The sequence below is a fragment of the Thermobia domestica genome, chromosome 7 (genome assembly GCF_964235325.1).
Source record: "Thermobia domestica chromosome 7, izTheDome1.hap1.1, whole genome shotgun sequence".
Taxonomy (NCBI): domain Eukaryota; kingdom Metazoa; phylum Arthropoda; class Insecta; order Zygentoma; family Lepismatidae; genus Thermobia; species Thermobia domestica.
In genome coordinates, this window is record NC_137460.1 from 182,269,528 (window position 1) to 182,281,315 (window position 11,788).

Consider the following 11,788-nt stretch of genomic DNA (forward strand, 5'->3'; position numbering starts at 1 on the left):
GCATCGCCCCCTCCCCGAAGTTTACAAAAATTAGGTGACCTATGTGTGCATATGTGGTGTCAACTCTCTCCAGCGACCTACCAAGGATCATTGCGTCCATGCCAAGACGCGTCGCCGTTGTTATCCGTGCCAAAGGTCGACATACTGACAATTAGGTAGGTAATCATAATGGTCTGGCTGATGTGTGCGTATATTTTAACTCGTATATTTTGTCTCGACTCGAATTCGAGTCGAGTCGAGACAGAAACATATTTTCGAGTCGAGACACGAATCGAGACAACATTTTCTCGAGACGAGTCGAGACAGGCTTAAATCTCGACTCGACTCGACTCGTGCGCATCCCTAATTGTAGGAAAATTAAGCTTTTCAATAGATGTTATATTAAGTAATACGGCAGTATGACTAAAGACGGCGGCAGTCTTTCCACAATCCCAGCATATACACAAAATACAAACGTAACAGACTCTTCTTCAATCTTCTCCCAAACACACTTCCGCGACCTTGCTAGAGAATATCATTGCCGGATACATCTTTGGAATAGGAATGGATCAACAAACAAAAGGAAGTCAGCTGCACATGTTGCTTATGGATTGGGTGGCATTATCACCAGTGGTGCTATCCTAGTTTTTTAACAATCGGTTCTCTCTCGATATCTATCTATATCTATTTCTATCTATCTATCTATCTATCTATCTATCTATATATATATATATATATATATATATATATATATATATATATATATATATATATCGAGAGAGAGAGAGGTGTATACGAGGTGTATTCCGAGAAGTAAGGGCCGTCGACGTATAGTGAAACGGGGATAAGCCGGACACAATTTCACGCATACAGCGTCAACGACGGATTATTGACGAAGTTACTACAGTAGGTTACTGCAGTGTCTTGAGTCAGTAGGAGTTTGGCAGTTGTAGAAGGAAGATCGCAATGGCCGCAAGAATTTTTTTCTCCCGCTAGTCGTGAAGTGCGCGGTGTAATACGATTTTTGCTTGCAAAAGAAACTTCTGCTGCTGATAGCCATCGGGAATTGTGTCTAGTGTATGGACCTACAGTAATGAGTGCAAGAAAGGTTCGGAAATGGTGTTGCGAGTTTTAAAATGGTTGCACCAACGTGCATGATGAAGACCGGAGTGGCAGGCCTAGTATTCAGACGGATGACCTCATCGAGCAAGTGTACGAAAAACTGCCAATTGATAGGCAATTGACGATCAATGCTCTGGTTCATGACTTTACTTGCGTTGCACGAAAACCATCGACAGGATCGTCACAGAAACACTTGAATATCACAAGTTGAATGCAAGGTGGGCGCCGAAAATACTAACAGACCAACACAAAGAGCAACGAATGTGCAGTGCCTAACAACTTTTGGCTCGCTATCGAAAAAGTTTAAGCAATCGTCGCACTCGAGTTGCAAACTGATGGCTACCATATTTTGGGACGACAAGAACGTCCTGTTGGTTGATTTCTTTGAACGTGGGACAACAGTTACAGCCGACGTGTACTGCAACACGGTGACTAAACTGTGACGTGCGATTCAAAATCAACGCCACGCGAAACTGTCGTCCGGAATCATCCTCGTTCATGACAGCGTGCGTCCTCATACCGCTGCCGTCGTCGAGAAGAAGATTGAAGATTTTCGTTAAGGCCTGTTTGACCACCCTCCATACAGTCCCGACGTTACCCCCAATGATTACTTCCTCTTGCATTGGCTTGGTGGACAACGGTTTGAAAACGACGAGGATCTCAAGACTGCCGTTGTCAACTGGTTTCAATCCCGGGTGGCAAACTTCTATTCAGAGGGTTTACGGAAGATAGTGCAGCGTTACGAAAAGTGTTTGGTATGGCATGGTGATTATGTGGAAAAAAGTAGCTTCGTAGGCACCTATTTCTGGCAATAAATCCCGTTCCGCATGAGCGTCTGTATTTAATCATCAAGCGATATTGATGCACGCGAGACGAGACGAGACGAGAAGTTGAAAAGCCTCGTCTCGTCTCGCAGCCTCAAATGTTTTGTCTCGTCTCGTCTCGCAAATATAAAGTCTCGTTTTGCGTCTCGCATAAAATTTTGAGTCTCATCTCGGTTTCGCAGTCTCACATATATTCTGGGTCAAAATTTTGCAATGTGTTATTCTATGGCTGTTAATGAATGATGATGTGATATTCTGTCCGAAGGTAGGTATTTGACCTAAAAGTCCCTTGGCAAGGTGAATCCATGGTGGTTTGTCATTGCTTTCCATGGAATGAATGTTTATAACATCCTAAGGAGACGGAACATAGAGTTCAACATGGTATCCGAACTTGTGTCCCCTCCGCTCCAAATTAAAAGAAAAGTTGTGCTGGAATTTGATTGCTGGACCATTAATTTTCGTCAAATTAATAGCATAATTTACAGCAAAACCAGCATAAATTGTTGCTGGATCCAACATTGTTTTCTAGCTTAGAGGTCTCCAGCAATATTTGGCTCTTCTAAAATATCGTCGCCACTATCAACATTCACACGTTTTGGTCGTTTCCTTGAAGGGTGATATTCCATTATAAAGATGTTGTTATATCACCAAAAGCGCTTGTAGACAACAAAAGAACTCCTCGCAACACAATAAGACCCAAGTCTTTCAGTTCGTTCGCGCTTGTAGCAATGTTGCATTATCGCATTTTATCAACTTTCGCTTTCAACTTATATAGTGTTGCCAGATCTAGAAAATAAAATTACTGACAGATATAGGGCCATTCCTACCATCTCCCACCAAACCTATAGGACCATCCTACTAAACCAGTGTTTGAATTAAACTTCCGAACTAGAGGAGGATGTTTTTGATAAATATATAGAAAGAAAATTTTTATTCCATGTAAAAATATCATGTTATTTCTGCGAGCCGGGTCGGGGATAAACTTTGACGAGAGGGGATTTCCCCGCCATCCCCCAACACTAATCGCTAGTAGTAATGTGAAAAAGACAGAAACAACAGAAATATCACATTTCGCAGCAATAGGAAGTCTTATTCGCTTTTCAGACCAAAAACAGAAGTTCTTGTATTCGTGCGCGCCCGCGTGTATGTGTTTGTGTCGCAAAATAAAATCTTAAATCGATGCTGTAATAAATTTCCAATTTACAAAGATTTTCTTTCTTAATGATGTTTAGAAACTAAAGAAGGCTTCAATTCTGAAAATCAACCTTGAATAATAATAAATCTCATAAAATGTCTATTGCCCCAATCACTTTTCTGTTCCTGGAGGCATTAACGCTCAACTCAGAAAACTCAATAAATGTAAAATCACTAAATATACAATTAAATGTAATTCATAAATGTTGCGAGACTGCGAAAAGTTTCGCGAGACTTCTTGTGCGAGACTTAACCGAGTCTCGTCTCGCATGGTTTAGTCTCGTCTCGCGTCTCGCATAAAATTTTCATCCTCGTCTCGTGCGAGACGAGACGAGACTTCTCGCGTCTCGCGTGCATCCCTATCAAACGACCCTTACTTTTGGAATACTCCTCGTGTGTGTATATATATATAGGGTGTTCCACAAGGAAAGGTCCATGTTTTGAGCAATGAGAGTAGAGGTCATGACAAGCAATCGTTCGAGATATCGATGATAAAACCAATATTTCGTACACATTGCATCGACGACACATATCTCCGGAACTGATGAAGATATCGGAATCATACAAAAACAAATAGATAGCACATGTAATAGGCATTATATACGTATTACATTCATTGCACTCATATGTCCCGGTATTCCGGACGAAATGCCGAAATTCGTATTCAAAGTTCTGTCTGCCCATTAAATTGAAATAATTCAAAGTTTCTTGCTTTCACAACAATGCAAGCAAATGGGAAAATAAAGAGGTGTTTTCACAAATTTGTTTGCTTCTTTTTTTCACTCTTGGTTAGCTCATGCATGTGTTTGTGTTTGTGTGTGTGTGTGTGTGTATGTGTGTGTGTTTATGTCTGGGTATAGCACCACTGATTATCACAGTAGACAAAAGTCTTCAAGGTGATCCGCCCTGTTATAAACAGTGTCCCTACATAGTGCTTCGGTTTAGTGACCACTGTTAAGGGTTGAGAAAGTCAGCATAAATGAAATGCACATTATGGAAGTTCAAGCGACTAGGCTTTTGTTGTCCATTGGTCCAGGGAAGAGGCAATTACTAAGAAAAAACGAGCAGTGCAAATGGAATTTTTCAGTATTTTTGAGGGAAATTTTAACGGAAGTTCCTAATATCAATTGCTCACAATCGCTATTCTCCTTTAAATGCTCACTTTGTTAATGTCTATGAGTCCACTTGTCATTCATCAACATTTTCGTTTCTATCCTGAGTCATTTTGCTTTTGTCTTTTTATTAATTATGATGTGTGTTTTGACTTTTCAATAGTATTTTGTTTTCCATATAATAATAATGGCCGGCGATAAAGAATGGAGCATTTTATCGGAAAAGAAAGCTACGAAACTTGAAAGAAGATCAGTGGCAAGCGAAGGCTCTAAAAAAAATATCTTTCGATTTCTGGACAAAATTTCAAAATTGATGATCATACAAATGTTGAGGTGGGGGAGTTGTCAATACCAGTTACTGTTAAGAAGCAACTGCAAGTCGACAAACTTTTGAAACAGTAAGTTAATTTTACTTGATTAGTGTAATTTACTTGTTAAATTAAAAAGGAATGGATAGGAGATACCTAAACCAAAGTCTCCAGTCTAGGCTTTCATTCTTCCCGCTTAGCTTACTCGGAGCATTGGAGATAATAAAACCCATTCCACCTAGATTGCTTCGGAGCTCTGTGGGGATTCTCCCTAGACTGCACGAACCTTGGATTTTTACCTAGTATTATACAATTTACGTTATTTTACCATTTTGTAAAATACTGTTCATAGTGGATTTTATAATAAAAACTGGTATTGGAAAACGATTCCGGACTCTGATTTACTCTACCTATACTCTACCTATAAATGCACAAACAGGACTTTACAATATGTTTGTTCTATTATAACAGTATAACAATCATTATCACTCCATTCTCTCGTATTAAATTCAGATGGAGCGATATTTTTAAACATTTGGTAATAGGACTAATGAAGTAGAGATTTGATTATCAGTTATTTGTGTTCAGAGATGCATCGACAGAGGTAGTCCAAGAGTAAGTATCCCCAAGAACTTTTAATTTTTAAGGAAATTAGCACAATTTCATGGGGCAAATATACAAAATTATTTGCATTTTGTAGGCTACTCCAAAAATCTTCTGACGCAAAAGAGAAATCTTTGGTGCGCCACTGTTTCTGCTTACATTGTGTTACTCATAACTTAACTTCGAATGTCTATGTTGGAAAGAGACATGAAAAAGACTGAATTGTTTTATAGAATTAAGAGACCCTAAAAATAATTTTTGTAGGGGCGGGTTAAGAATTTTTTGTGGAGGGGCCTGATTTTAAAATGTTTCGCCTCTGGATCGAAGACAAATTAAATATCGATTAATACACATACTTTTGTCATTTGTTGTGTATTAAAAAAGTTCAGCTAAAATTAATAAAGAATTATTTGAGATCAACTATATCACAAGAACGATTAAATGGATTAGCTTTGATGGCCATTCAAAATGACATACTCAATGAAATGGATACGGATGCAATAATAGGGGATTTTGCCAAATTGAAAGCAAGAAAAGTGTCTTTATAACATGAACTTTTCAGTAAGAAAGAAAACGAGAAACTAAGCTAATTACCATCATCGTATCACTAGGAAATACTATGTAAATATGCTTTTAATGAAGCATAAGAACATAAGTCTTTGTCAAAATCAAACCTGTGTTAATGTTAAAATTGAATCTCATGTGGAACATTCTGTTTCGACTTTTATGTTCCAATTGTACTTGTCAAAATACATCTTAGCTATATATCTTTGTTTTGTCTTGTGCTTATTTAATAAAAATGCTATTAACTATTAAAATAGGAAATTCGTTCGGTATTCATCCACAATCAATTAATTGTAATTTCGCCATTTTTCGTTAATATTTACAGGGAGACTACAGACATTGAACAAATTTGCAATTGTAACAATTATTTGAAGATTTTTATCCATTACAACCAATTACAACTTTCTACTCTTTTCTTAGCATTTAGGTAGGGGCGCCGAGTAGGTCTCTAACCCTTGGAGCGTGCTGAGTTTCTCCCTATCTAAAAGCATGTAAAATTTGGTCATGATTATTTCAGGAACTAGTGTACGTAGAACATAGCAATTTTGGATAAGTGTTTCAATGACCAATCTGAAGAAAATTACTGAGCAGTTTTATAGATATCTCGTTTCATTTTGCAGTGGACATTGATCACTTAAATTTGACAAACGCGCGATAACACTGGCTGCTGCTCGCACAGAAAACGACAATCGAATTGTTTTTGTCTTTCCCCTTTCTCGCGTTATTCTGTCTCCCTACACGAAATGCTTACCAGAAGTTTCTTTTTCTTTACAGGTTATTGAAGTAGTATATTATCCAGTCATTTTCTCCTTTGAACCTGAAAATAGGTCGAGGCGCAGATAATGTAACTTTTCTTACAGCACAAGCATAACAGTCAACTGATTGGACAAAGAAGAAAACTGTTTCATTACTAGTTTTCACATTTCTTTTTAAAATTCAAACGTAAAATATTTTTTTAATATTCAGAATTATACTGAAATAAGATAGTAGTGAAGCAAACTACTTTTTAACAGTAAAAAAAAAAAGAAAAAGAAAAAAGAAAGAAAAAAGTATTCAAATTTGAGGCTAAGTCCGTTCACAGTAAAAGCAAATGAAGAATGTGTTCAATTTGAGCACAGTAAGATACAATATTATTGGATCTGAATTCATTTGTTCAATCACTAATTTCGTCTTGTATAGTCTGGTTCAAAAATGTCTGCTCACTTTCCTAATCTTTGACATCCATCAATTTTATTCATGATGGAGTGAGTAACACAATGAAAATATCTTCTGAACATATGAGATCTTTCTTCAAGCTGTAGCATCATTAATTTCATACATACGGTTGATTAAATATGGCTTTTGAATGACTAATGGGCAGCGGCGCAAATCTCTCTTCAACATTGGGGGAGGGGGACAAGTTTCCTTTTTTTTATTAAGCGATGCTCAAAATATTTGTGAAGTTCAAAAACAATCCTTTGGAGAATCAGGGAGCAGAGTTGTCTTCAATATTGGGAGGCGGGCAGAGTTGAGGCTTATTCTGGGGGAGACATCAATTTCATCTCATCTTTCTGTGTGGCAATCGGATACAAATCATCACACTTTTTTCTCCCCCCCCAAAAAAAAAACACATGTCAAATCAGATTATTGGGGGACAGTAGTGTTGTAAAAAAACGTTTTTTTTTCTGTGAAGTTTTTTTTTCAATAAAAAATATCGTTCTTTTTCATGTTTTTTTTTCAAATGTCTGTTTTTTTATCTGGCAACTATTATTTATTGATTTACGTTGTAGATTATTGAAATAATCAACAGAACTTGAGTCGAAGCCCTCGTAACTTACAAATCTTTTGTCTCTTTGTACCTATATACTAGCAAAATTGTGTGATTATCCTTTCGGCCGCAGGTCATTTTTGGCGTTTTCCTACATTCCTAGTTAGTGAGTTATTGCTCAAAAAACATTCATTCGATTGATATGGTTAAGACCTTGTTTTCTAGAAGATGGATGTTGCTATTTTTTGGTGTAAGTTGCATTGCAGTGTTGCCAATGGGTGGGAAATTATTGAGGGAAATGTAGGGGTGAAAATTTTAAAAAATTCCCGAACCGAATTTCAAAATTCTTTGTATCTAGTACCACTGCTGCTATATGGATTCAAATCACCTAAAAAGATCTTTGGTGTGTTGACAAGGTACAGTGAAATCCTGAAGTCGTTGGCTTCCATTCAAAGAGAGAAAAAAAAAATCTGTCATACACATGAAATTTTGACACTTTTTACGTCTCACAAGCAAAAATCAGATATGCCGGGGCTACAGCTTCTCTAATTATCCTATTGAAACTTTTTATGGTGCGTTCTATAGGGCAAAGAGGAAGCGTTCAGGCAGTGGTACGTTTGTTTCAATGTAGCCAGTAAGAGGGTAATAATAGAGGGGAAAAGGGAAATTTCAGATTTTTTTCATCTAAAAGCGGGAATTAATTGTTTTGGCTGGAAACACTGCCATCAGACAGACGAAAACTATCTGAAAATAAACCTTAGTACTCCAAGAATATATCCTACAAGTATCATGGCGATATGTAACAAAGTAAGCATGAAATTAAAAAAAAATATCTCATTCTACCTCAGAAATTCACCATTGTCTTACCATTTCCAGAACATGGTTTATTATAAACCTCAACTGTACTTTCCGTAATTATTCTAGTGAAACATTTTATGGTGCGCTGTGTAGGCTAAGGATGAGGCTGTTAGACACTGGTACGTTTGTTCGAATGTAGCCAACAGGAGGGAAATAATAGAGGCAAAACAGATAATTTTTCCAAAATTTCCCCCTAAAATCTGGAATTAAAATTTTCTGTAGCTGGTAACACTGCTACCAGACAGACGCAAACTGTCTTAAATTAAACATTGGTACACCACTAATATATCCTACAAGTATTATGACGATATTTAAGGAACAAAACTTCTAATTACCAAAAATATATTACGGTAAACAGAAAAATAGGAAAAAACTGGAAAAATCAAGGGTTAGAACCTAAATAAGAATTTTTCGTGCCTTCCCCAATTACCCCATTGTAACTATCTGTACTTGCGTTTGCTAAGTAAGGAAAAATGTTCGATTGGCTTAAGTTGACTTGCATTCGGACGTATAGGTACGGATTTATAAACAAAAATTTCTAATTGTTTGCCCAAATTTAGGAAAATTTTAATTTCCCTAATTGACAACACTACGCGCAGGCCCGTCCAATTGATGTCAACAGTTAGGTATCCATCCGAGGTATCTACCTGGCAAGTCTTAAGGAAGGTCTTTCTACAACGAAGGAAGCAACAGCGGAAAAAAAGTAAAGGAAATTCGAAATTAGAAAATTCTCGAATTTTTGACTGGGGTGAAATTTTAGAAGGAAATTCGACACCAGAAGAAAAAAAATAATATGATAAACTATAGTCCAACCATATTTTGCAAGAATAATATCCCGATATCTTAATTAGTGTCCACACAGGAGCGGATTAAACAAATGACACACCCGTGTGTGCCATTTTGGCCACCTGACCCACCGAGTATACATTTGATTACATTTTTTTGACTACTAACTCGTGTTGTTGTTGTAGTTATAGTCTCGACTAATAATAATATCGTTGTTGTAAACAATACCTTTATAAGGAAAATTTTCTCTCCTTTTTACATCTTAGTTCCAACACTGTTGGTGAGAAATGCAGGGTGTTTCAAAATGAATATCGGGGTTTTAAGTCTTCGTAGTACTTATTACATTTTACGTACAATTATAAGCAACGCATCAAGTAAAAGAGCACCTCAAACAGTCTTTGCTACAAGTGTTCAATGTGAGATTCATTCGTCACACTGCACACATCTAGTCGATAGGCGAGAAAGGCCCATAAACCTTCCGCCATATGACACAAAACAGATTCAATTTAGAGGAGTCTCGTTTCAAGTGTACCATCTCCTGAGTATTTGCTGACTGCCAGATACAAACATTATGAGTGTTCACATTAGCTCTTAGGTGAAATGTCGATTTATCACTGAAGACGACACAATCCAGAAAATCTTCATTGTTATGCAGCAATATTTCACTTGAGAAATTGGCACGTAAACCGTAGTCTGTAGGCTTTAGACCTGTAGCAATTCCAGACAATAAGGACGTAGTTGCAAGCGTCTCCTTAATATTCTTCACACAGACCGCTGCACTGTACAGATTCAGTCTTTATTAAAACACAAAAAGGTTTCTCCTCTCTAGTCTCCATCTTTGCTGCTTGCTCTTTCTAACGGTAGACAGAAGAAACAATTTATGTACATGCGTGCGTACAAAACTGTTTGAGTTGCTCTTTCATTTGATATAATATTTATAATTGTAAGTTAATTGTAATAGATACTACAAAGTTTCAAAACTCTAATATTAATTTTGAAACACCGTGCATTACTTCAAATTGTGTCATCCTATATTCATGTCTTTTATATACATATCATCAGGGCCTGTCCTAGTCAATTTGTCGCCCCATGCAATGGCATAATTTGCCGCCTCCCCCTTTCTCCAGAAAGAACAAATCTTAAAAGTCATGATTTTAAGTATGCTACTCCAGCATGAACAACAAATGTGAGGATAAGTGCAATTGCACTCAGAAAGGCTTAAATACTTACTAAAAATGCAATCGCGTTGTGTGTGTGTTTTTTTTAAAAATAGTAATCTATTATGTTAGTGAAAGATAAAGCAAACACACCTGCAGAGGAAAAATGGTAATCCTTTCAATAGAATTCACTATCGAGCTTCAATCTCAATGTATCAGTTTGCAATTCCAGTGCAACTAACTCTTTTATCTTTATTTCTTGATTTCTCTTCTGTATCTGTTAACATTTTTTAAAAAAAACTTGTTTCTATCTTCAATGATAAGGAATTTGTTTCTGACAAAAACAAGACTAGTTGTCATATCAAAACTGTGATAACTTACTAAATGGAACAGATATTCACTACTATTCGAGAACTGAATTCTTGCATTTGGCAACAATCAAGCAATTTATGCTCCGATTTATTCGACCATTTGCTTTAGCATTATTCATGTGGCCTTAAACTAATGCAACCTAAACATAATTTATGAATGTAGTATTCAAATAGAAGGTCAGCTTAGTAAATGTAACTACTATCATCATGAAGTCTGTTTCCAACTAAAATATTTAATTTAAATAATATACTTATGACAGATTTTGCCGGACCATCCAAACTCGCCGCTCCACGCAAATGCACGTGTTGCATATATGGTAGAGCCGGCTCTGCATATCATATACTGTATATCTAGTCGACAAATTATTTATATATATGACATTTAAAAAAAAATACTAATAGGCAAATTAGTATTAGATTTTAACTTTAGACAAGTTATTTGAATTTTATACTGTTCGTGACATTATTTTCGTACTTATTAAAAGCCTGCTTTCACGAAAAAACAAAATTTCATTCCTACTTTTATTTCTTAATTGATATTGATGAAAACTGCTGAAACCCGAATTGTTAATACATATGGTATTCATGTAAATTGTAAAATATTTGTAGGTATCAGTGTCTAGCGTTTAATTTATGTTGCATTTTACGGTGATTATACCTACATAAAAATATTTAATACTTAAATAGACGTAAGATGCATTACAAATGACTATTTGAAAAAAACGAAATTTAGAAAAAAACGAGAGGCAATGTTTTTTTTTAAAAAAACGTACATTTCTGAAAAAATACGAAAGGTTTTTTTTTTCTATTTACAACACTAGGGGACAGTCCCACAGTTCCAAGATTGCAAGGGACATGTCCCCTTCATCCACCTCGGGTGTGACAGTTGCTATTGCGACCCAATTAATTAGTAAATCATTTATTAGTATATTCTTTAATGCATATTTTGAGATATAATTTTTCTTTTAAAATGAAGAATATGTATTTCCTATTTTCTTCAAAACATGTATTTTTTTATTCGCTTTCCAACGGTATCCAGCCTTCAGCGGTAAATGAGACACCTGAGTAACGGAAGTCTTTAAAAGTCTTCATTCACCACGACCACCCACAGCCAGTGGACAAACTCAAGTTCTATTGTAAAGCTAGACAGTTTGTCTAGAAAG